The following is a 25,000-nucleotide window of genomic DNA, read 5'->3' as shown; positions in this document are numbered from 1 at the left end:
TCTCTCTCTCTCTCTCTCTCTCTCTCTCTCTCTCTCTCTCTCTCTCTCTCTCCCTCTGTATATTAGAGAGGAGCTAGATTTTTATGCACTTAAAGAAAACAATTAACAGGTTATAAAATAGGATATAATATTAAGTAACCAGATTTCTTTTTCTTTTTTTTTTTTGCTTTTTGGAGGGCAATTGGGTTTAAGTAACTTACCCAAGGTCACATGGCTAGGTTTTTTGTTTGTGTGTGATAAGTGTCTGAGACTGGATCTGAACTCAGGTCCTCCTGACTCCAGGGCCAGCACTCTACTCACTGTGCCACCTAGCCACCCCAGGTAACCAGATTTCTAATTGGAGGAAAGATTACAGGCTTTCTGAGTTGGGAGGAAAGCAAATAAGTACAGTTCCCTGAAATCAGAAAAAGAGGTGTCCCATTTGCCCCAAGTGTCTGTATTCAATCAAAGCAACAAAGAAACAGTAACTGACTGACCAGTACAGGCCAGTTTTCAAATGAGATATATGGGTTGTTTGAGAGATATAATTGTGAGAAAACTCCTTGCATCAATCCTCAAATTTGACTGGGTTCCTGGTTGGCATAACCTAGGTCCTTAGTTAAGGGTCTCTGAGCAACAGGTAGAAGTGGTCCAACTTCCCAGTCATGCAGAGCTAGGTTCAAACAATGCAATAAAGTTTTTTTTTCACAATTCCCATGATTAAAATGAAGTTTTCTCACAAGACAGAAATTTAACTAGACCCATAATTGAATAGAAAGGGTACAGAGTTAGATCCAGAATTGATTCAGGAGTCAGTATGATTCACTCAATTCCCACAAGTCCCACATTAGTTAGGTATGAGGTATTTTGAGAAGGTGGGAACTGGCAATTGTGATGATTAGGAAAGAAATCACTCAGAATATGGTGTCTGAGTTTCATCCCAAAGGAAGAAAAAGGACTCTATGCTGCAGAGGTAAGGGGAAAGTGGTACACTCCAGATCCGGAGAATAGGAGGGGGGAGGAGAGGAAAGGGGAGAAAATTTGGCACTCAAGGGATTGTGGAACTGAATGTTGTAAACTAAAACTAAATAAATAATATTTTAAAATTTTAAAAAGCACAGAGATAGAGGGTCATGAGTGAGGAAGAGAGAGAAAGCCAGTTTGTCTGAATCACAGAGTGAGAGAGAAGAAGTAATGTCCAAGACTGGAAAGATAGGTTGGAGCCAAACTGTACAGGGATTTAAAACAGAATTTGTATTTTATTCTAGAAAGCCACTGGACTTGATTTTTTTTTTGGACTTTATTAATTTGTTTACTTTTAGTTTACAAGATTCATTACCACAATTCCTTGAGTTTCAAATTTTCTCTCCCTCCCCCTTTTCCCCCCATGGTGGCATAAAATCAAGTATAGTATCTGCAAGTACTTTCACATTAGGCATTAGTCAGGTTATAAAGAAGGATTGTATCAGTTTGCTTCAATCTGGGTTCAAACTCAGTTCTTTCTCTGGATGTAAACATCTCTCTTCATCATGAGTCTTTTGGGGTTGATTTATGACTCTGGATTGTTGAGAAGAGTCCAGTTTATCAAAGTTGGTCATCAGACATATATTGTGTCTGTAACTGTGTACAAATTCCTCCTGGCTCTCCTCTTCTCACTCAGCATCAGTTCGTATAAGCTTCTCCAGGTAAATATGAAGTCCATCTTCTCCTCGTTTCTTATTGCACAATAGTATTCCATAACATGCATATACCACAACTTGTTCAGCCATTCCCCAATTGATGGGCACCCCCTTAATTTCCAATTCTTTTCTACCACAGAAAGAGCTGCTATAAATATTTTTGTACATATGGGTCTTTTTCCCACTTCTATGATATCTTTGGGATACAGCCCTAGGAGTGGTATTGCTGGGTCAAAGGGTATGAAAATATTTATAGCCCTTTGGGCATAATTCCAGATTGCTCTCCAGAATGGTTGGATCAGTTCACAACTCCACCAGCAATGCATTAGTGTTCCAATTTGTCCACATCCTCTCCAGCATTTGTCATTTTCCTGTTTTGTCATCTTAGCCAATCAGACTGGTGAGATATGGTACCTAAGAGTTGTTTTGATTTTCATTTCTCTAATCAATAGTGATTTAGAGCATTTTTATATGCTTATAAATATCTTTAATTTCTTCCTCTGAAAACCTCCTGTTCATATCCTTTGACCATTTATCAATGGGGGAATGACTTGTATTCTTATAGATTTGACTCAATTCTCTGTATATTTTAGAAATGAGTCCTTTATCAGTGACATAGGTTGTAAAAATTCTTTCCCAATTTTCCACTTCCCTCCTAATCCTGGTTATGTTGGCTTTGTTTGTACAGAAGCTTTTCAATTTAATGTAATCAAAATTATCCATTTTGCATATTATAATGCCCTCTAATTCTTGTTTTGTCATGAAGTGTTCCCCTCTCTACAAATCTGACAGGTAAACTATTCCTTGCATTCCCAGATTGCTTACAGTATCAGTCTTTATACCTAGATCATGCACCCATTTAGACTTGATTTTGGTATATAGTGTTAGATAATGGTCTATGACCAGTTTCTGCCACACTATATTCCAGTTTTCCCAGCAGTTTTTGTCAAATAGTGAGCTCTTATCCCAAACACTGGGGTCTTTGGGTTTATCAAACAGTAGATTACTATAGTCATTGACTGCTGAGTCTCGTGTACCCAATCTATTCCATTGATCCACTACTCTATTCCTCAGCCAGTACCAAGTAGTTTTGAGGACTGCTGCTTTATAGTACAGATTAAAATCTGGTATAGCTAGTCCACCATCCCTAACATTTCTTTTCATTAATTCTGTTGATATTTTGGACCTTTTGTTTTTCCAAATGAATTTTGTTACTATTTTTTTCTAGCTCTATAAGGTAGTTTTTTGGTAAACTGATTGGTATGGCACTAAATATATAATTTAATTTAGGTAAAATTGTCATTTTTATTATATTAGCTTGACCCAGCCATGAGCAATTGATGTCTTTTCAATTAGTTAGATCTGACTTTATTTGTGTGAAAAGTGTTTTGTAGTTGTGTTCACATAGGTCTTGGGTTTGTTTTGGTAGGTAGATGCCCTAATATTTTATAATGTCTACAATAACTTTAAATGGGATTTCTCTTTCTATCTCTTGCTGTTGAATTTCATTAGAAATATACAGGAATACCAAGGATTTATGTGGATTTATTTTATATCCTGCAACTTTGCCAAATTTATTTATTGTCTCAAGTAGTTTTTTACTTAATTCTTTAGGATTCTCTAAGTATATCATCATATCATCTGCAAAGAGTGATAGCTTGGTCTCTTCTTTGCCTAATTTGATTCCTTTGATTTCTTTTTCTTCTCTAATTGCTACAGCTAACATTTCTAGCACCAGATTGAAAAAGAGGGGTGATAGTGGAAATCCTCGTTTCACCACTGATCTTATTGGAAATGCTTCTAGCTTCTCCCCATTACATATAATACTTGCTGATGGCTTTAAATAGATGCTACCTGTTATTTTGAGGAAGGCTCCATTTATTCCTATACTTTCTAGTGTTTTTAATAAGAATAGATGTTGTATTTTGTCAAAAGCCTTTTCTGCATCTATTGAGATAATCATGTGGTTTCTGCTAGTTTTATTGTTGATACTATCAGTTATACTGATGGTTTTCCTAATATTAAACCATCCTGGCATTCCTGGAATAAATCCTACCTGATCAACGTATATTATTCTTGTGATAAGTTGCTGTAATCTTTTTGCTAATATTTTATTTAAAAATTTTGCATCTATATCCATGAGGGAGATTGGTCTATAATTTTCTTTCTCTGTTTTATCTGTTCTTGATTTACCATATTTGTGTCATAAAAAGAATTTGGTAGGACTCCTTCACTAATTTTCCCAAATAGTTTGTAGAGTATTGGAATCAATTTTTCTTTAGATGTTTGATAGAATTCACTAGCAAATCCATCTGGCCCTGGAGATTTTTAATAGGGAGTTCACTGATGACTTGTTCGATTTCTTTTTCTGAGATGGGGTTATTTAAATAATTTACTTCCTCTTCAGTTAATTGGGGCAGCTTATATTTTTGTAAATATTCATCCATTTCACTAAGATTGTCAAATTTATGTGCATACAACTGGGCAAAGTGATTCCTAATTATTGTTTTAATTAACTCTTCATTGGTGGTAGGTTCACCCTTTTCATTTTTGATACTCATAATTTGGTTTTCTTCTTCCTTTTTTTATCATATTGACTAAGGGCCTATCAATTTTATTGGTTTTTTCATAAAGCCAGCTCTTAGTTTTATTTATTAATTCAATAATTTTCTTAATTTCAATTTTATTAATCTCTCCTTTGGTTTTCAGTATTTCTAATTTAGTATTTAATTGAGGATTTTCAATTTGTTTTTTTTTTCTAGCTTTTTCAATTGCATGCCCAATTCATTGACCTCTGTTTTCTCTAATTTATTATGTATGCACTCAGAGATATAAAATTTCCCCTAAGAACTGCCTTTGCTGCAACCCACAAATTTTGGTATGTTGTTTCATTGTTGTCATTCTCTTAAATGAAGTTACTGATTGTTTCTATGATTTCTTGTTTGACCCACTCATTCTTTTGGATTAAATTGTTTAGTTTCCAATTAGTTTTTAGTCTGTCTTTCTATGACCCTTTATTGCTTATGATTTTTATTGCATCATGATCTGAGAATGATGCATTTATTATTTCTGCCTTTCTGCACTGAATTGTGAGGTTTTTATGTCCTAGTACATGGTCAATTTTTGTGTATGTGCCATGTACTGCTGAGAAGAAGGGTATATTCCTTTTTATCCCCATTCAGTTTTCTCCAGAGATCTATCATACCCACCCTCTCTAAAATTCTATTCACCTCTTTAACTTTTTTCTTGTTTATTTTGAGGTTGGATTTATCAAGTTTAGAGAGGGGGAGATTAAGGTCTCCCACTAGTATAGTTTTGCTGTCTATTTCTTCCTACAATTCTCTTACCTTCTCCTCTAGGAATTTGGATGCTATACCACTTGGTGCATATATGTTAAGTAATGATATTGCTTCATTCTCGATGCTGCCTTTTAGCAGGATATAGTTTCCTTCCTTATCTCTTTTAATTAGATCAATTTTTGCTTTTGCTTTATCTGAGATAAGGATTGCTACCCCTGCTTTTTTTTTTTACTTTAGCTGAAGCACGATATATTTTACTCCAGCCTTTTACCTTTACCCTATGTGTATCCCTCTGTTTCAGATGTGTTTCTCATAAACAGCATATTGTAGGATTATGATTTTTAATCCATTCTGCTATCTGCCTCCATTTTATGGGAGAGTTCATTCCATTCACATTTACAGTTATGATTATTATCTGTTTCTTTCCCTCCATTCTATTCCCTCCCCTGTTAATGCTTATATTTTTTCTCCCCTTCTCCCTTCCCTTCCTTAATAGTTTTCTTTTTGACCACCACCTCCCTCAGTATTCCCTTATCAGCCCCCCTCCCTTTTCCTCCTCTTCCCCCTTCTTCCCTCCCTACTAACCATACCCCTCTTTTGTAGCCCCTTCCCCCTCCTACTGCCTGTAGGATATTTTTATACTTAACGAAATATGTTATTTCTTCTTCACACCAAGAGTGACAGGAACAAATCTCACACAAAGCTCCTCTCTCTCCCCTCTTTCTCTCTATTATGATATGTTTTACATCTCTTCTCCAGAGAGTCCTATGCTTAACTGGTTGTGTTTTCCCCTCCTGAACCAATGAGGGAAAAGCTCATATAATAGTCATCTCCCTCCCTTCTTTTCCTCTGCTATATTTTTTTTTTTGGAGGGCAATTGGGGTTAAGTAACTTGCCCAAGGTTACATGGTTAGTTTTTTTGTGTGGGTGTTAAGTGTCTGAGGCTGGAACTGAACTCGGGTCCTTCCGACTCTGGGGCCAGCACTTTACTCACTGTTCCACCTAGCTGCCCCATCCTCTGCTATATTGTTTTTATGCCTCTTTGTGTGGCATAATTTACCCTTTTCCACTTCTTTCATTCCTCTTCTTCCATTGCAGTTCCTTTGTAGCCCTTAATAAGATTTTTTTAAATCGTCATTTTGTGTAATTTATATTCATACCCTCTACTTGTGTATATATTGTGTAATTTATAATTTATACCCTCTACTTGTCTATAAAAAGTTTGCTATTATTAAATAATAAGGTATATGTGTGTGTGTGTGTGTTTTCCTTGTTTACCTTTCTATGTCACTCTTGCATCTCGTAATTGGAGGTTGAATTTTCCACTGAGCTCTGGCTTTTTCATCAGGAAGGTCTGCAAATCTGTTATATCATTGAATGACCATCTCTTTGCCCAGAAGAATGTGCTCAGTCTCACTGGGTAGGTGATCCTTGGTTGTAACCCAAGCTCTTTTGCCTTGGAGAAAATTGTATTCCACTGCCTCCAATCTTTCAGTGTAGAGGCTGCCAAATCCTGTGCAATCCTCACTATGGTTACTCAATATTTGAATTGTTTCTTTCTGGCCACTTGAAGTTTTTTCTCTTTTGCCTGGTAGTTCTTGAGTTTGGCCACAACATTCTGAGGACTTTACAGTTTGGGATCTCTTTCAGGAGGTGTCTGGTGGATTATCTCCATTTCTATTTTACCCTGAGGTTCTAGTATCTCAGGGCAGTTTTCCTCAATGAGCTCTCGGAGAATGTTGTCTAGGCTAATTTTTTCATCATGATTTTTTGGTAGGCCTATGATTCTCAGATTATCTCTCCTGGATGTGTTTTCCAGGTCCATTATTTTTCCATTGAGATATTTTACCTCTTTTTATAATTTTTCATTCTTGTTGTTTTGTTTGACTAATTCTTGGTTCCTCATAGAGTTATTTGCTTCAATTTGGTTGATTCTAGTTTTTAGCGAATTATTTTCCTTGGTTAGTTTTTGGAGCTGCTTTTCTATATCACACACTTTTCTTTTTAAGGAGCTGTTTTCTTCATTAGAATGTTTTTCTAATTCTGCAATTTTGATTTTAAAAGAATTATTCGTTTTGTTTTGTATCTCTCTGATTTGGTTTTCAAATTTCCTTTTTGAGCTCATCTAGGAGAGTTTTCTGTGCTTGGGACTCGTTCCCTGTTGATGTTTCAGCTGTGGGTGTGAAGTCAACATTGTCTCCCTCTGAGTTTGGTTCCTCCTTCTGAGGGTAGTAGGACTCCAGAGTCTTTTAGTCTGCTGTCTACCATTTTGAGGCAGGGCCCTAACCACGCCCTTCCTCTAGGGTTTCCAAGCCTTTACTGTTAAGAGTTTTGCCCTGGGGCAATAATTACTATATTTGGGGGGGGTTTGGGAGGGGTTGGAGCAGCTGGGGTTCACTCTGCCATCCTGGTCCTTGGAAGTCCTGATACGGGCTTTTCAAATTTCTGGGCTATGGAGTAGTAGTCCCAGGAGTAGTTGCTGTCCCAGACAAGGGCCCTGCATTTGATTCTTACCTTGCTCTTTCCAGTCCCAGCCCTTTGGTGATAGGCCTGGTAGTGGCCCTTGTGGTTGGTGGGATGACTTGCCCCCCTTGTTGAACAGGCCTCCTCCTGGCCTGCCCCTGCGCACCATGCCATCCCTTCCTGGCCTGGCCCTGCGGGCTGCACTGTCCTTTTCTGGCCTGGCCCTCTACTGGACTTGATTAAATAAAGGAATCACATGGTCAGCTTTGTACTCAAGGAAAATGACTGTGGCCTCAGCGTATAGGATGGACAGGAGCAGGGACAGACCTGAGGCAGAGAGACCAATGAGGATGCTTTTACAGTAATATAGATGAGAAATGTTGAGGGACTGAGCTAAGGATAATCACATTGTGTGAGTGAGTGGAGAAAAAGGTGAGAATTTGTGGTTAGAAACTGCAGGACTTAGTTATTGATTAGATACATGCAGTGAGAGTCAGGAGTCAAGGATAATGCCAAGATTTCAAAGTCTGAAGACTGTAAATAAAGGTACCCTAAACGCCTTTGGCATAAACAGGAAAGTTTAGAAGAGGAAAGAGTTTTGAGGAAAAGGACATGAGTTCAGTTTTAGACATGTTGAATTTGACATCCATTTTAAAATATCCAATAGGCAATTGGTAATGTGGCTTTGAAGCTCTGGAGAGAAATGGGGGCTAGATATATAGATCAGGAATCATTTGCATAGAGATTATGAGTTAAAGCCATGGGAGCTGAGAAGGTTACAGAGAAGAAAAGTGGGTCCAGGACTAAACTCTGGGGAACAACTACAGTTGTTAAGGTGTAGATAATGAGTCATTGAAGGAGATTGAGGGATGTTCAAACAGGTAGAAGAGCAACCAGGAGAGAATAATGTCATGAAAACCCAGAGAGGAAAGAATAATCAGCTGGACAGAGGGATGAACAATACAAAAAGAAGCAGAAAAATCGAGAAGGATTAGGCCTGAGAAAAGACCATCAAATTTGGCAATTAAGAGGCCCGTGGTAACTCTGAAGAGAATACTTTCAGTTGAGTGAAGAAGTCAAAAACCAGATCATGAAGAGGTGGAGTGAGGACAGACTCGACTGACTTTTCTGACCCTTTGGTGGACATGAACACACAGTGTCCTACTCCAATCACCATCTAGATCCTTACTACATAAGCCAATTTCCAGCTTTACCAGTCCAGCAACTTGATTCTTCTCAAACTCTCCACATAGTATCAGTGCCTTCCGCTCAAATAGTTTCTCCAATGTTCTTTCAGTGTAATTCTCCATGAAGGATTCCAGTCACACTCTGGAGTTCTTTTGTAGATTGATAAATTGTCCAGTGTTCCAAATACTTGCTGTAGGATAGGTTCCCAGTGTCCCACTCTCTTGCATGTTACCTCCACACCAAGATTTCCTGGCAGAATTCTACCTTCTTGAGGTGGTTTCTGACAACAAAAGGAATCATTAACAGCATTACTTGTTTCTGTCAGAAGCAGTAGACTATCTTCAGCTAATCTGTCAGATGAAAGAGTCTCTATGTCTTCTCCATCTTCAGACATTACAAAGCACAAGATAAATATAGCTCTCATCCAAACATCAACAGGTGTGGGGACATTGTTGTTGGTACCACTATATTTGTGCACTGGAAATGTCTTGCATTGGCTCCACTGAGTATTATTCTAGGAACTCAGGATTCCCAGCATGTTCAGCAGTATATGATTAAAGTGCTCAGGTTGTGGGTCACTCTGAGGGCAGTCAGGTAAATTCTAGACTTCTTGACTTCTGTCCTAAAGCCAAGAATTCCTTTAATAGCTTCCAGTCAAAGTTGCTACCTGATCAGAGTAGGTCCATAACTTTTGGGGCATAGTTCTAATTTGCTTTCCAGAATGATGGGATCAATTCACAACTCCACTGACATTGAATTAGTGTGCCTTTTTTTTTTGGTCAACTTTTCCAAGATGAATGGTGTCAGGTAGAACCTCTGAATTGCCTTACTTTGATTTCTCTAATTAACAGTGAATTAGGGAATTTTTTATCTTATTGATAGCTTGGATTTCTTGCCTTGAGAACTGCCTTTTTCATATTCCTTGACCGTTTATCAGTTGGAGAATAAATTTACCAATTTATTGACTGGACTTATTTTTACAAATTTGAATAAGTTCCTAATATATCTTGTAAATGAGGTCTTTATCAGAGAAACTTATTGAAATTTTTTGTTTGTTTAACAGTTTCTCTTCTAATCTTAGGTGAATTGATTTAGTTTCACAGAGATACTTTAGATTCAACCAATTAATAAACACTTTTATCTTTTCTGGATCAGGATTCACTCCCAGTTGAGACACTATGAGACATACATATATGTGTGTGTGTATAAATATGTATATATATATGTGTATATATATAGAGAGAATCACAAATGTAGAGCTGAGGGGGTCCTCAAAGTTCATGTAGTTAGGCCACCTCATTTTACAGATAAGGAAACTGAGGCTTAGGTAGGTTAAATATTTTCCCTAAGATCAGAAGTGAGATTCCAATGTAGATCCTGTCTCCATAGCTGATACTGTTTCCACTGACAGAAACTTTGCAGAATTTACCTGACTGGTCAATTGACAGCTTCTTACCAGCATCTTCCAGCTGATCTAACACTTTTGTTAGCCTTTTGTTATTTTTTTTTCTGGTCTCCCCAGAGAATAATCTTCCAACTACAACAATGCTAAGAAGTATATGTCTCTAATTACTTTTTCCCTACATTGTAGAAAAATATTTGGTGTCTCCTAGTGTTCTTGCAACATATATACTCATACTGGTAGAATCCTGCTGGACAGATAGAGGCTATGTTCTTGTCTTCCTCTGCCATTGAAATCTGATAGTACTGAGTGTACCTAGTTTAGAGGCAGCTGGTGGTGCAGCAGATAGGACTCTGGACCTGGAGTCAAGAAGACCTGAGGTCATATCTCACATCAGACTCTTACTATTTATATGACACTGGGCATGTCACAAAAAAAATCTCTGTCTGACTCAGTTTCCTCATCTTTAAAATGGAAATAATAATTGCACTTAACTCCCAGGGTTATTGTAAGGATAAAAAGGAGATAATATTTGTAAAGCTCCTTGCAAATCTTAAGGCACCATATAAGTGCTAGCTATTATTTTTATTAGTGTGCAAGTACACAATACTGAAAGTCATTGGCTGTCTAGCAAATTATAAAGAGCATCTTGAATTTGGGGCATGATGTACTCTCTGATATACTGGTCATAATATACTGGTCTCTTGTTCAGCTCCAGCAATCTACACAGTCCTGATCTCAGTTCCACACCATCTCTAAGGGTAAGGCACACAGGTTGCAGGGCTCCATGATGATGTCATTGAAGGAGGTGGCACACAATCCTTGAATGGAGTCAGTGTCTAAAATCTGAAAAGTCTTGAAATTAAAAGAAAGAGCATTCCAGGCATGGTTGACAGCCTATGCAAGGGAAAACAAGCAAGCAATGTCATGTACAGGGAAATAGTAAGTAAGCCAGTTTAACTAGAATGTAAAGTATGAGAAGGAGAGTAATGTATAATCAGTCTGGTAGAAAAAGATGGTCTGGGGAAAGCTGAGTCAAGATGGTAGAGTAGCAGGAAGAAGAACAAAGTAAAAAAAACTGAAAAATATGGAAGGAAATGAAAGGTATCTCATTGCAAAAACCACTGACCTGGAAAAAGAGATCAAGAGACAATTTAAGAATCATTTATCCAACTGAAAGCCAAGACCAAAAAACAAGCCTAGATATCACATTCCAAGAAATCACAAAAGAAAACTACCTAAATTTCTTAGAACCAGAGGACAAAATAGAAACTGAAAGAATCCACCAGCCACATCTTGAAAAAAAACCCAAAAGGAAAATTCCCAGAAATAAAATGCAGAGCTTGCAGATCAAAGATAAAATACTAACAGCATCCTAAAAGAAATAATTCTAATACTTAGGAACTAGAATCAGAATTACACAATATTTAACAGTTATCATAATAAAGGAACAGAAGGGGAATAATGATGTTGAAGGTAAAGCATCTCAGATTTAAGAACAACTTATCCAGAAAAACTGACTATAATCCAGCAAGGGGAAATGGATATTTAATAAAATAGAAAACTTTCCTGATGAAAAGACCAGAGCTGAATAGCGAATGTCATATTCACACAGGACTCAAGAGAAACTTAAAAAATAAAATATGAAGGAGCAGTAATAAGGGACTAAACAAGATTAAACTGTTTATGTTCTTATATGGAGAGAGGATACATATAACCCCTTACAATTTTATCATCACTAGGGCTCTTAGAGGGAATCTAAGGGCCTGTGTGTGATTCTATTATGTTTGGAAGATCTCAAAAGAAGAATGGAACAATGAGAAAGAGGTATGTACTGGAATGGGGGAAAGGGAAAGGAAGAATAGGGAAAATTCATTCACATAAATGAGGCATGCAAGGAAGAGGGATGCAAAGCATACAATGGAGGAGACTGTGGGAGCAGTAGGTGGGGAGCAGTTCTTGAAACTCACTCTCATTAGAACTTATTCAAGGCAGAAAGAACAAAATATACACGTGGTTGGGCATAGATATTCATTGTACCCAACAGGGAGGTAGGAAGGGAAGAGATTAAGAGAAAAGGAGAGGGGAGAATAATGACAGTAGATTAAGGGAAGACTAGTAAGAAGTAAAATAAATTCTTAAAGAGTGAACAGAAAAAAGGAGAAGAAAAAGCATAAGCAAGTGGGATGGAGGGAAATATATATAACTATCATAATTGTGAGTGTGAATGGTATGAACTCACCCCAAAAATGGAAGAGAATAGTGGATGGATCAGAAACTAGAATCCAATAATCTGTTGTTTACTAGAAACACGTCTGAAACAGAAAAACATACAGCATTTAAAAGTGGGGGAGGGAAGGGGAATTGAAGTAGAATCTGTTATGCTTCAGCTGAAGTAAAAAAAGCATGAATGGCAATTGTGATCTTAGACAAAACAAAAGCAAAAATAGAACTAGTTAAAGTTATAAACAGGAAAACTATATTTTTCTAAAAGGTACCATAGACAACCAATTACTATCCATACTGAATATATATGCACCAAATGGCAGAGTATTCAAATTCATGAAGGAAAAGTTAAATTTACTACAAGAAGAATTAGACAATAAAGCCATACTAATAGGGGGCCTCAATTTGTCCCACTCAAATCTAGATAAATCGAAACATAAATAAAACAAGAAAGAAATTAAGGAGACGAATAAAATTTTAGAATAGATATGACAGGTCTCTGGAGAATACTGAATGGTAGCAGAAAGGAATATACCTATTTTTCACCTGTGCATGGAGTCTTTACAAAACAGATTAAGCACATAATATACAGAAGCAAATGTACACAATAACCTAGTGTTTGAAGAGCACTAAGACCAAATCTATTTGAGACAAGATCTCATTATCTGACAAAAATTGTTGGGAAAACTGGAAAGTAATCTGGCAGAAACTAGTCATAGACCAACATTTAACATCACACACTAAGATAAGCTCAAAATAGGTAAATAGTTTAAGCATAAAGGATGACATCATAAGAAAATTAGTGATTCTGGAAGAAATTGCACATCAGATCTATGCATAGGGGAAGAGTTCATGACCAAAAATAAAAGACAGAGAGCTTCATGAGAAGAACAGATAATTTTGATTACATAAAGTTAAAAAGTTTTTTACATGGACAAAACAAATATAGCTAGTCAGAAGAAAAGCAAGAATCTTGGGAAAATCTTTGCTGCAACTTTCTCTGAAAAGGTCTCATTTCTCAAATATATAGAGAATTGAGTTAAATTTAGAAGAAAAAGAACCATTTTCCAATTGATTAAAAAAAGTATATGAAGTTAGTTTTTAGTGGAAGAACCAGTTACCAATAGCCATGGGAGAAAACCTCTAAATCATTAATAATTATAGAAATGCAAATTAAAACAACTCTGAGGTATCATCTCATACCCATGAGATTGGCTAAGATGAACAAAAAGGAAGATGGCAAATACTGAAGGGATGTGGGAAAACAGGCACACTGATGTACTACTGATGCACCAAATATTCTGGAAAACAATTTGTAACTATACCCCAAAGGCTATTAAAACTTTTCATATCCTTTGACCCAGAAATACTACTACTAGGGCTATATCATGAGGAGATCAAAGAATGAGAGGAAATATGTACAAAAATACATATACATATGTATATGTACAAAAAAATTTATGGCAGCTCTTTTTGTGGTGGCAAAGAATTGGAAACAAAGAGTATGCCCATCAGTTGGGGAATGGCTGAACAAGTTCTGGTGTATAAATGTAATGGAATACTATTTTGCTATAAGAAATTATCAAAGTAATGGTTTCAGAAAAACCAGAACAATCTACACAGTAAGAGTAATATTGTGAAGGTAATCAGCTTTTTTTTTAAAAAGCATTTGGGGTTAAGTAACTAACTCAAGGTTACACAGTCAGTTATTTCTGGGTGTGGTGATAAGTATCTGAACCTGGATTCTATCCCAGGTCATCCCAACTCTGGGGCCAGTGCTCTTACTCTCTGTGCTACTTGGCCACCCCTAAGCAATTGGGGTTAAGTAACTTGCTCAAGGTTACATGGCCATGTGTTTCTGGGTGGGTGCTAAGTGTCTGAACCCAGATTCGATCCCAGGTCATCCCAATTCTGGGGCCGGTGCTCTTACTCACTGTGCTACCTGGCCACCACGAAGGTAATAAGCTTTGAAGGACTAGTAACTCTTATCAATACAATGACCCATTGCAATTCCAAAGGACTCAGGATGAAACATGCTATCCTTCTCTAGACAGGGAACTGATGAACTCAGAGTGCAAATTGAGGCATATTTTTTCCTTTATTTTTCTTACTTTTTTGGGGAACATGGCTAATGTGGAAATTTGTTTTGCTATACACATGCATAAACATTTGCTATACATATTTGTGATTTTGTTTTTGTTACTTTCTCATGTGGGAAAGAGGGGATGAGGAAGAAGATAATTTAGAACTGAAAAAAAGAATATAAAAGTCTCAGTGCTTAAAAAAAGGAGATAAAAACATGGCATTTGGAGTCTGAAAAAAAAAGGGTAAACAGGAGCGAGTAATCATAAGAGACTAAATAAGGTTAAACTGTTTATATTCTTATATGAGAACATGCTACATTTAGCCCTTCAGAACTCTATCATCATCAAAGGTCATAGAAGGAGTCTAATTAGACAGAGAGCCTGGGAGTGATTCCGTTATGTTTTGGTGCTCTTAAAAGAAGAATGGAAAGGATGAGGAAAACAACAGAGAGGCAGGAAGGAACTGAAGAATGGGGGAAATTATCTCATATAAATGAGATGGGCAAGTAGAAGTCTATACTATATAGTAGGAGGGAGTGGAGGGGCAGCAGGTGACATTAAACCTCACTCTCATCTTAACTGGCAATAGGAAGGAAGAATACACATACACTCACAGTTGACTACAGAAATAGATTTCACGAAACAAAGAAAAAGGAGGGAATGGTTTTGAGGAAAAGGCAAGGGGGGAATATAAGAGAGAGGGCAGGGGTGGCTAGGTGGCACAGTGAGTAAAGCACCAGCCCCAGAGTCAGGAGGACCTGAGTTTGGTTCCAGTCTCAGACACTAAACACCCACACACACACACAAAAACTAGCCATGTAACCTTGGGCAAGTTACTTAACCCCAATTGCCCCCCAAAAGGCAATAAATAAATAAATAAATAAGAGAGAGAGAGTAAATGTAGGGAAGGATTAGTCAGAAGCAAACTAAACTCTTAAAGAGAAGGTGGGAAAAACAAGAAGAAAAAATATAATAGAATCAGTGGGCAGAAATACATAATTAACTATCATTATTGTAAATGTGAATGGGATAAACTCACAAAAGCAGAAGAGGATAGTGAAATGGATTAAAAACAGAATCCAACAATATGTTGTTATAAGAAACTTGTAACAGAGAGGTACACACAGAGTTAAAATAAAGGCATGGACAGAAACTATTATACTTCATTGAATTTTTTTTCTTTTTTTTAAAAATTATTAGCCAGATGTTGAGTTACAAATTTTCTCCCTGTTTTTCCCCTACCCACCACCCCAAAATAGCAGTCCCACAGTATAACCCCTCCTTCAATCTGCTCTCTCCCATATCTTCTCCCATACCTCCTTCCACTTTTCCAGTAGGGCACGGTGGATCTCTATGCCCCAGTGCCTGTATATCTTATTTCCCATTTACAAGTAAAATAGTATTAATCATAGTATGTGCATATATATATATATATATATATATATATATTTGAAAACTTTGAATTCCAGATTCATTCCCTTCCTCCCTTGTCATCCATCCTTACTGGGAAGATAAGCAGTTCACTATAGGTTGTACATGTGTAGCTAATGCAAAACATTAACATATTAGATATATTGTAAAAGACTGACTATATTTCCCACCCTCCTATCCTACCTCCCACGTGTTCTATTCTCTACTTTGATCCCATCCCTTTTCAAAAGTGGGTGCTTCCAACTTCCCTCCCCCCCCAGCCTGCCCTCCCTTCCATCATCCCCCTCCCCCCTACTCTCCTGTAGGGGGAGATGCCCTATTTAGTGTGTATTTCATTCCTTTCCCAAGCCATATTCAATGAGAATAAGGTTGACCTACTCCCTTTTGCCTTCCTATTCTTCCCCTCCATTGTAACCATTTTCCCTTGCCTCTTCTGTATGAGAGAGTTTACCCCCTTCTGTCTCTCATCTCCTCTCATTATATTCCTCTCTCACCTTTTAATTTCACCTTTTAAGTATCATCCCTTCCTATTAAATTGGTTCTGTGCCCTCTATCTATGTATACCTGTAAACATATATACACACATTCCTATATGTATTCATACACCCATATACCTTCCAATATAGACATATATATATATACATTTATATTTATATTCCCTTCAACTATTCTCATACTGAGAAAAGTTTCATAAGCTACAATTATTGTTTTTCCATGTAGGAATGTAAATAGTTCAACTTTGGTAAGTTCCTTATGATTTCTTTTCCCTATTTACCTTCTCATGCTTCTCTTGCTTCTTGTATCTGAATGTAAAATTTTCTATTCAACTCTGGTTTTTTCATCAAGGATGCTTGAAAGTTCTCTATTCCACTGAATGACCATATTTTCCCCTGAAACATGATACTCAGTTTTTCTGGGTAGGTGATTCTTGGTTTTAATCCCAGCTCCTTTGCCCTCCAGAATATCACATTCCAAGCCCTTTAATCCCTCAGTGTAGAAGCTGACAGATCCTGAGTTATCCTGATTGTGTTTCCACAATATTCAAATTGTTTCTTCCTGGCTACTTGTAATATTCTCTCCTTGATCTGGGAATTTTGGAACCTAGCTATAATATTCCTAGGAGTTTTCTTTTGGGGATCTTTTTCAGGAGGTGATCGGTGGATTCTTTCAACCTCTATTTTGCCCTCTGGTTCTAAAACATCAGGGCAGTTTTTCCTTGAGAATTTCTTGGAGGATGATTTCTAGGTTCTTTCTTTGATCATGGCTTTCAGGTAGTCTGGTAATTTTTAAATTATCTCCCCTGGATCTATTTTCCAGGTCACTGGTTTTTCCAATGAGATATTTCACATTACCTTCTAATCTTTCATTTGTTTGGATTTGTTTAACAACATCTTGATTTTTCATAAAGTCATTAGCATTCATTTGCTCCAATCTAATTCTGAAGCAATGATTCTCCTCATTGAGCTTTTGAGATTCTTTTTCCATCTGGCAAATTCAGCTTTTTAAGGCATTCTTCTTCTCATTGCCTTTTTGAGCCTCTTTTGCCATTTGAGTCAGTCTATTTTTTAGGGTGTTATTTTCCTCAGTCAGGCTGTTGACTCTCATTTCATAATTTTCTTGCATCATTCTCATTTCTCTTCCCAATTTTTCCTCCACTTCTCTTATCTGCTTCTTAAGGTCCTCTATGGCCTGTAACCAGCTGGTATTTTCCTTTGAAGCTTTTGGTACAGGAGTTCTGACTTCACTGTTTTCCTCCTGTTCCATGTTTGATCCTTTTTGTCCCTAAAATAGGAGTCTAATGTTGGATTCTTCTGTCTTTGCTTCCTTTGCCTGGTCATGTTGCCACTCAATTACTTGACTTTTGGGCTTTTTGCCACAGTAGGACTCTGCAACCAGACAGGGGAGTTTTGTAACAAATGCTGGGGTTTTCTCAGCTTCCAGAGGTATTAGATGGGTGTCCTCTCTGAAGCCTCCACACACTCTGGCAAGCTGGTCGCACATACCAGGACTTCCACCCTAGACCGCAATTCAGATCCAAGCAGGTTAAAGCAAAAGAGATTACTCCTCAGACTGGTCACTTGGTCCCCCTATACTCTGCAGGCCAGGAGCTGAAACTGCCACTTGGTGGTGGCTGCACCACAGCTCTCAGCAGCTTCTCTCCCTGGGGGAAAAAGCCGATGCAGTCCCAGCTACTGGGTCCTAAAGTCCACACTGCACTGACCTCTCACTTGTCCTTAGCATCTATGTGTTGATTATTCTGGACTGCCATAGCTGCTGGTGATTTGATTCCCTTCAGCCAGTGGCTGGTCAGACCCGCCCTGGGTCTAAAACCTTGGTGTGGAGCTGGGCTCAGCTCCCAGAGCACTGGACTGGCTGATTTCTGTTGGGCTGCCGGGCTGTCCTCAGCAGGAGCTTAGCTTCTCTGTGTCACTTTGTGCGTTCTGTAGCTCCAAAGTTTGTTCAGAGTCCCCTTTTACATGGATTGGAGATGGTGAGAGCTGCAGCTGCATGGAGGTCTTGTTTCTACTCCACTATCTTGACTCTGCTTCATTGAATTTTAAAAGGGGTGCAATTATGATCTCAGACAAAGCAATGGCAAATATACATCTAAGTAAAATAGATAAACAGAGAAGTACATTTTGCTAAAAGATATCATAGGCGATGAATTAATATTAATATTAAATTGATAGTTACCAATTGGCATAGTATCTAAATTCTTAAAGTAAAAGTTAAATGAGGTAGAGAGAAAAATAAACAGCAAAAATATCAAAGTGGAGAACTCAACTTACCCCTTTCAGACCTAAACAATCTAACCAAAATTTTATATACAAAAAAGAAATAAAGGCCTCAAATAGAACTTTAGAAAAGTTAGCTATGCTAGACTTCTGGAGAATATTGAATTAGAATAGAAAACAGAGCACCTCTTTCCCAGTTGTGTATGGCACCTTCACAAAGACTGACCATGCATTGGGCATAAAAATCTCACAAACACATGCAGAAAAGCAGAAACATCAAATACATCTTTTACTGTCTATAATATAATTTTTAGAGCTTTTACATAGAAATATTTACTTCAAAAGATGATAATCACAAATATACAAACTTATTCCCCCCACACATGGGAGGCATAATCTTTGTCCCCCTTGTCCCATCTCAGTCTATAAGGAAGGGAAAGTGATTAATTTTATAGTTTAGCTCAGTTCCTATAGCGTACACAATCCCAGTTCAGAATCCAAAACCCATCTTGGACTGAAGTACCAGGCACCCAGGAGCTTCTCCAGGCTTCCCAACTAGACTGACTGGCTGAAATATCCCATGTAGAATACTGACTCCAATTGTAACCTTTACCCTCTAGACAGCAGGAAGAAGTATTCGGGAAAGAGTACAAACCAGAAAGAGCCCATAATGCAATTTAAGTAATATTCAATAAAGGAACTTTGAAACAAAGCTTAAAAAATTAATGGGAAACTAAATAACTTATCCTAAAGAATGAGTAGATCAAAGAGAAATTGTAGACACAATAATTCATTAAAGATAATGATAACAATGAAACAATATGCCAAAAGTTTTGGTATGCAGCCAAAGTGGTACTTAGGGAAAAATTTATGTCTTTGAACACATTAATCAATAAAAGAGAAGAGCAGATCAAAGAATTAGACATGGAACAAATAAAAACCTAGAACGCCTAGTGTTCCAATTAAATACCAAAACAGAAATCCTGAAAAATCAAAGAGATGAACAAAATCGAAAGCAGAAAGATCCCCAAGTAACCACTGAATTAAAAAAAAAGTAAGTGTGTTTTAAAAAAAACAAAGAAGGGGGGGAAAAGCCAAATTACTTTTATCACAAACAAAAAAAGGTGAATTTACAATAAATGGGGAAAAATTATTAGATGCTATTTTGCTCAGCTATGTTCCACTGACAATCAAAATAAAGTGGAGAATATTTATAAAGTTATAAATTATCCTGATTAACAGAACAGAAAATAGAGTATTTAAATAACCCTATCTTAGAAAAACAAATCTAATAAACCATAAATGGATTCCCATGCCCCCCAAAAACAAAACCTAGTATCAGATGAATTTGCAGGCAGATTGTGCCAAACATTTAAAGAAATACAATTCTAATACCATATGAACTGTTTGAAAAAATTGGAAAACAAAGAATGCTGCCAAAATTCTTTCTATGACACAAATATGATCTTGATACCTAAACCAGGAAGTTAAAACAGAAAAAGAAAAACTATAGACTAATAGTACTAATGAATGTTGATGTAAAAAATTTGAGTAAATATTAGTGAGAAGACTACAGCAACATATCATAAAGGTTGTTCATTATGACCACATTAGAGTTATACCAGAAATGCGGCTTTAATGTTAGGATAGCTAAAAACACAATCAGCCATATTAATAACAAAAGCAACAAAAATCTTATGATTATGTTACTAGATATAAAGTTTTTGATAAGATACAACCTTTTCTGCTGGAAAGCATACAAATAAATAGTATTCCTTAAAATAATAAGTAGCATATATCTAAAACTAAGAGTAAGAATTATTTGTAATGGGGATAAACATTTTCCACAAACTCAAGGGTAAAATAAGCATGGGCAGCTATGAGGTGCAGTGGATAGAGAACAGGGCCTAGAGAAAGAAATAATCTTCTTCTTGAGTTCAAATTTGGCCCCAGACATCTATTTGCTGTCACTTGCTGGGAAAATCACTTAACTCTGTTTACCTCATTTCCTCATCTGTAAAATGAGCCAGAGAAGGAAATGGTAAACTATTCCAGTATTTTTGCCAAGAAAACCGTAAACAGGGTCACAAAGAGTCAGCCACAAACTGAAAACAACAACAAAAAACCAAATTATCACCATTACTGTTCTATATTGTGCTAGAAATATAGCAAAAAAGACAAAAAAAATTAAAGGTCTATACACCAAAGACATTTAAGAAAGAGAAAAAGGTGGGGCAGCTAGGTAGCACAGTGAATAGAGCACCAGCCCTGGAGTCAGGAGGACCTGAGTTCAAATCCAGCCTCAGACACTTGACACACTTACTAGCTGTGTGACCTTGAGGAAGTCACTTAACCCCAATTGCCTTAACTTTCTTACTCAAAAAACAGAAAGAGGAAAAGGACCCATAAATGTAAAAATATTTATAGTAGCTCTTTTCATGGTGGCAAATAATTGGAAACTAAAGGGGTGCATATCAATTACTTAAAAGCTGAACAAGTTATGGTATAAGAATGCAATGGGGGGGGGCAGGTAGCACAGTGAGTAAGAGCACCAGCCCCAGAGTCGGGATGACCTGGGATCGAATCCAGGCTCAGACACTTAGCACCCACCCAGAAACACCTGGCCATGTAACCTTGAGCAAGTTACTTAACTCCAATTGCTTATGGGCAGCCAGGTGGTACAGTGAGTAAGAGCACCGGACCCAGAGTCAGGATGATCTGGGATCGAATCCGGGCTCAGATACTTAGCACCACACTCAGAAATAACTGTCTATGTAACCTTGAGCAAGTTACTTAACCCAAATTGCTTAAAAAAAAAAAAGAATGTAATGGAATACTATTGTGCTGTAAGAAATGATAAAAGGGATGGTTTCAGAGAAACCTAGAAAGACTAGCGTGAACTGATACAAAGTGAAGTGAGCAGAACCAGGAGAATAATTTATACGGTAACAATAATATTGTGAAGACAAGCATCTTTGAAAGACTTAGGAACTTGATAAACAAAATGATAAACCACAAATCCAGAGGGCTCGTGTTGAAACATGCTATCCACCTCCAGATAGAGAGATAATGAACTTGGGTTACAGACTGAAGCAAACACACACATCACCATTTCCTTCTACTGTGCAGTAAAGTTTCTGCATAGCATAAATTGTCCAAGTATCCACATATTGAGTCCTTGATTTCTATGCATAATATTTTGCTATTTCTACTAAACTAAATTTGGTCCCAATCACTGCAGATACACAGAATTCATCTTTTTGGTGATAATCATGACTTCCTTAGGGCACACTGATACAGCGTAAATATGAATTTCCCTTATTACTCAGAGGTTTAATCCCTGCATATGTTGCAGAAACACTTTTTTCAAATATCTCCCTCAAAATGACTATGATTCACTATCCTACACCATAGCCCATTGCATCTTCAATCTTCCCTGTCATTGCAACTCAAGATGGAAAAGACTAGATGGGAAGGATTGAGAACATGTTGCTTGATGGGGTCCAACTTAGATTTTTTTCAAGGTCTTGAGCAATTCCCATGATCTCAGACAAAGTAAAAGCAAAAAAGAGAACTAATTAAAAGATATAATCAGAACTACATTTAGCTCAAAGGTACCATAGACAATGTAGCAATAGTTTTTAAGTTATATGTGTCATCTTCCATATAGGAATATAAATAGTTTAGCTTTATTGAGTCCCTTATTCTTTCATGTTTACCTTTCTATGCTTCTCTTAAGTCTTTCATTTGAATGTCAAATTTTCTACTCAACTCTTGTCTTTTCATCAGGAATGCTTGAAAGTCCTCTATAACATCTATTTTTTTGCACTTGAAGATCATAGTCATTTTCACTGGGTAGGTAATTCTTGGTTGTAATCCTAGCCCCTTTGCCTTACAGAATCCACTATTCCAAACCCTCTGCTCTTTTGATTTTTTTTTTTTTGCTTTTTGGAGGGCAATTGGGGTTAAGTGACTTGCCCAAGGTCACATGGCTAGTTTTTGTGTTAAGTGTCTGAGGCTGGATTTGAACTCAGGTCCTTCTGACTCCAGGACCAGTACTCTATTCACTGCACCACCTACCCACCCACCCTCTGCTCTTTTAATGAGGAAACCACTAAATATTGTGTTTTCCTGACTTTGGCTCTATTATATTTTAATTGTTTTTGACAGCTTGCAATATTTTCTCTTTGAATTGGGAGTTCTGAAATTTAGCTATAACATTCCTAGGAATTTTCATTTGAGTATCTCTTTCAGAAGGTGATTGATAAATTCTTTTCATTTCTATCTAAGATATCAGGGCAGTTTTTCTGTATAATTTCTTGAAAAATGATGTCTAGGTTCTTTTTTGGACCATAACCTTCATGTAGTCCAATAATTCTTAAACTATTTCTCCTCAATCTATTTTTCAGGTTAGTTATTTTTCTGATGAAAAGTTTCACATCTTCTATTTTTTCATTCCTTTGACTTTGTTTTATTGTTTATTGATGTCTTGTGGAGTCATTAGCTTTGACTTTCCCAATTATAATTTTTAAAGAATTATTTTCTTTAGTGAGTTTTTGTATCTCTTTTTCCATTTGTCCAATTTTTTTAAGGAGTTCTTTTCTTCAGTGACTTTTTGTGTCTCTTTTACCATTGGGCCAAGTCTGCTTTTTAAGGTATGCAACCACAGGTACCAGTTCTCTTGACTCTGGAACTGTAACCGGGTCCCCTGCTCCCTTGCAACTGATCACACGAACTGCGTATGGGCAATAAAACAGCCAATAAGCATCAGATAGACCCAGTGCCAGAAAAAAGTTCCCTATAATCTCTTTCTGACCAATTGTCTGACTCCACTACTACCTCTGGGCTGAGAGCTCCTGAAGCTGCTCCTGTGGCTGTGGCTATTGGAGCCACCTCCAAGGCCTGCTGCTGATGTGGCTGTTGCTTGTGCTCCAGGCCAATGTCCCTCTCAATATCCCTCCCTCTCAGTGTCATGTCACCTCTCCTACTGACCTCATAAGTCACTAGACTTAGGCTGGAAAGATATCTCACTCTGATCTGTTTTTGACTCTGCCACTCCAAAATTTTATTTGGAGAGTTATTTTTAAGTTGTTTGGACTAAAATGTTGGGGGAGTTCAGCTGGGTTGCTGCCTGTCCTCTGCCATCTTGGCTCCCCTAGAAATCACATTCTATTTTTTATTATGAAAATCTCCCAGCAACAAAAGCACTGATCCTTTATGTATTATATTCCAGCTAGCATAAAACTCTAATCTCCTTTACATTTTTATTAGAGAAACATTGAAAATTTTCCCACTGAGTTCATGAATAAAGCAAGGAAACCTCCTCTCTCCACTATTATTTGATATAGTAGTAGAAATGTTGGCTGTAGAAATAAGACAAGGAAAAATTTTAAAAATAATCAATGGAAAAGAGGAAATTACGTACAGATACCTATATACAATATAGGTATATTGTATAGACACAATAGTTTGCAAATGCTTTTAGTGAAAGCTTGTCATTCAAATAAAACTACTCTCTCTTAAGTTAACAGTGAGCCCTAAACTGTTAAATCTAGAGGCCTTGTCTCTCTCTCTCCTTCCTTCTTGACCCCTCTGCTGCATTTGATGCTGTTGATCACCCTTTCTCCTGATACCCTTTCCTCTCTAGTTTTGGGTGTTATTGTTCTCTCTTCATTTTCCTCCTACCTGACAACTCTCAGTCTCTTCATCTGGGTCATGTTCCCTAAGTATGAGGATCCCTCCAAGTTCTTTTGAAGGCCCTTTTCTTCCTCTGCACTATCTTGCTTGGTGATCTTATTATCTTTCATGGATTGAATGATCATAGGCATGCAGATGATTCTCATACCTATATATCCAGATCTAGTCTATCTGTTGGTCTCAGGTCTCACTTCACCAACTATCTATTGTACGTCTTCAACTTATATGTCCTATAAAAATCTCCAATCCAGCATGTCTAAAACAGAACATATCTTTTCCTCAAATCTTTCACTCTTCTAAACTTGAGGGAACCAGCATCTTCCTAGTAAACAAAGCTCACAAGCTTGGTACCATCCTCAAGTCTTGCATACTCATTCCACCAATACAGTCTCTTGTTGAACTTTGTCATTTCTACCTACACAACACCCTTAATATACATCTCCTTCTTTCCCTTTACACAGCCATCACCCTAATTTAGGCTTTCATCATGGCCTGACATCTACAATATTGCAACAATCTTCTGGTTGGTCTCCCTTCCTTATATCTCTCCCCACTTTGATCCATCTTTAACTCAACTGCCAAAGTGATTTTCCTGAAATGCAGATATGATCACATCTCCTCTCTACTCTGCCAGTATACTACAATGGCTCACTATTACCTGTAGGATCAAATAGAAAATCTCAGGTATGGCATTTTAAAGCCTTCTATAACATGGTCCCTTCCTACATTTCTCATCTTTTCCCAACTTATACTTAACTCCCATCTTGATGTTGAATCATTTTTCAGTTGTGTCTGACTTTTCATGACCCCATTTGGG

Source organism: Petaurus breviceps, unplaced genomic scaffold (assembly GCF_028583685.1).
Source record: "Petaurus breviceps papuanus isolate PSGF00001 unplaced genomic scaffold, PetGlider_PUasm1.0 216, whole genome shotgun sequence".
Taxonomy (NCBI): domain Eukaryota; kingdom Metazoa; phylum Chordata; class Mammalia; order Diprotodontia; family Petauridae; genus Petaurus; species Petaurus breviceps.
This window is presented reverse-complemented; position numbering follows the sequence as displayed.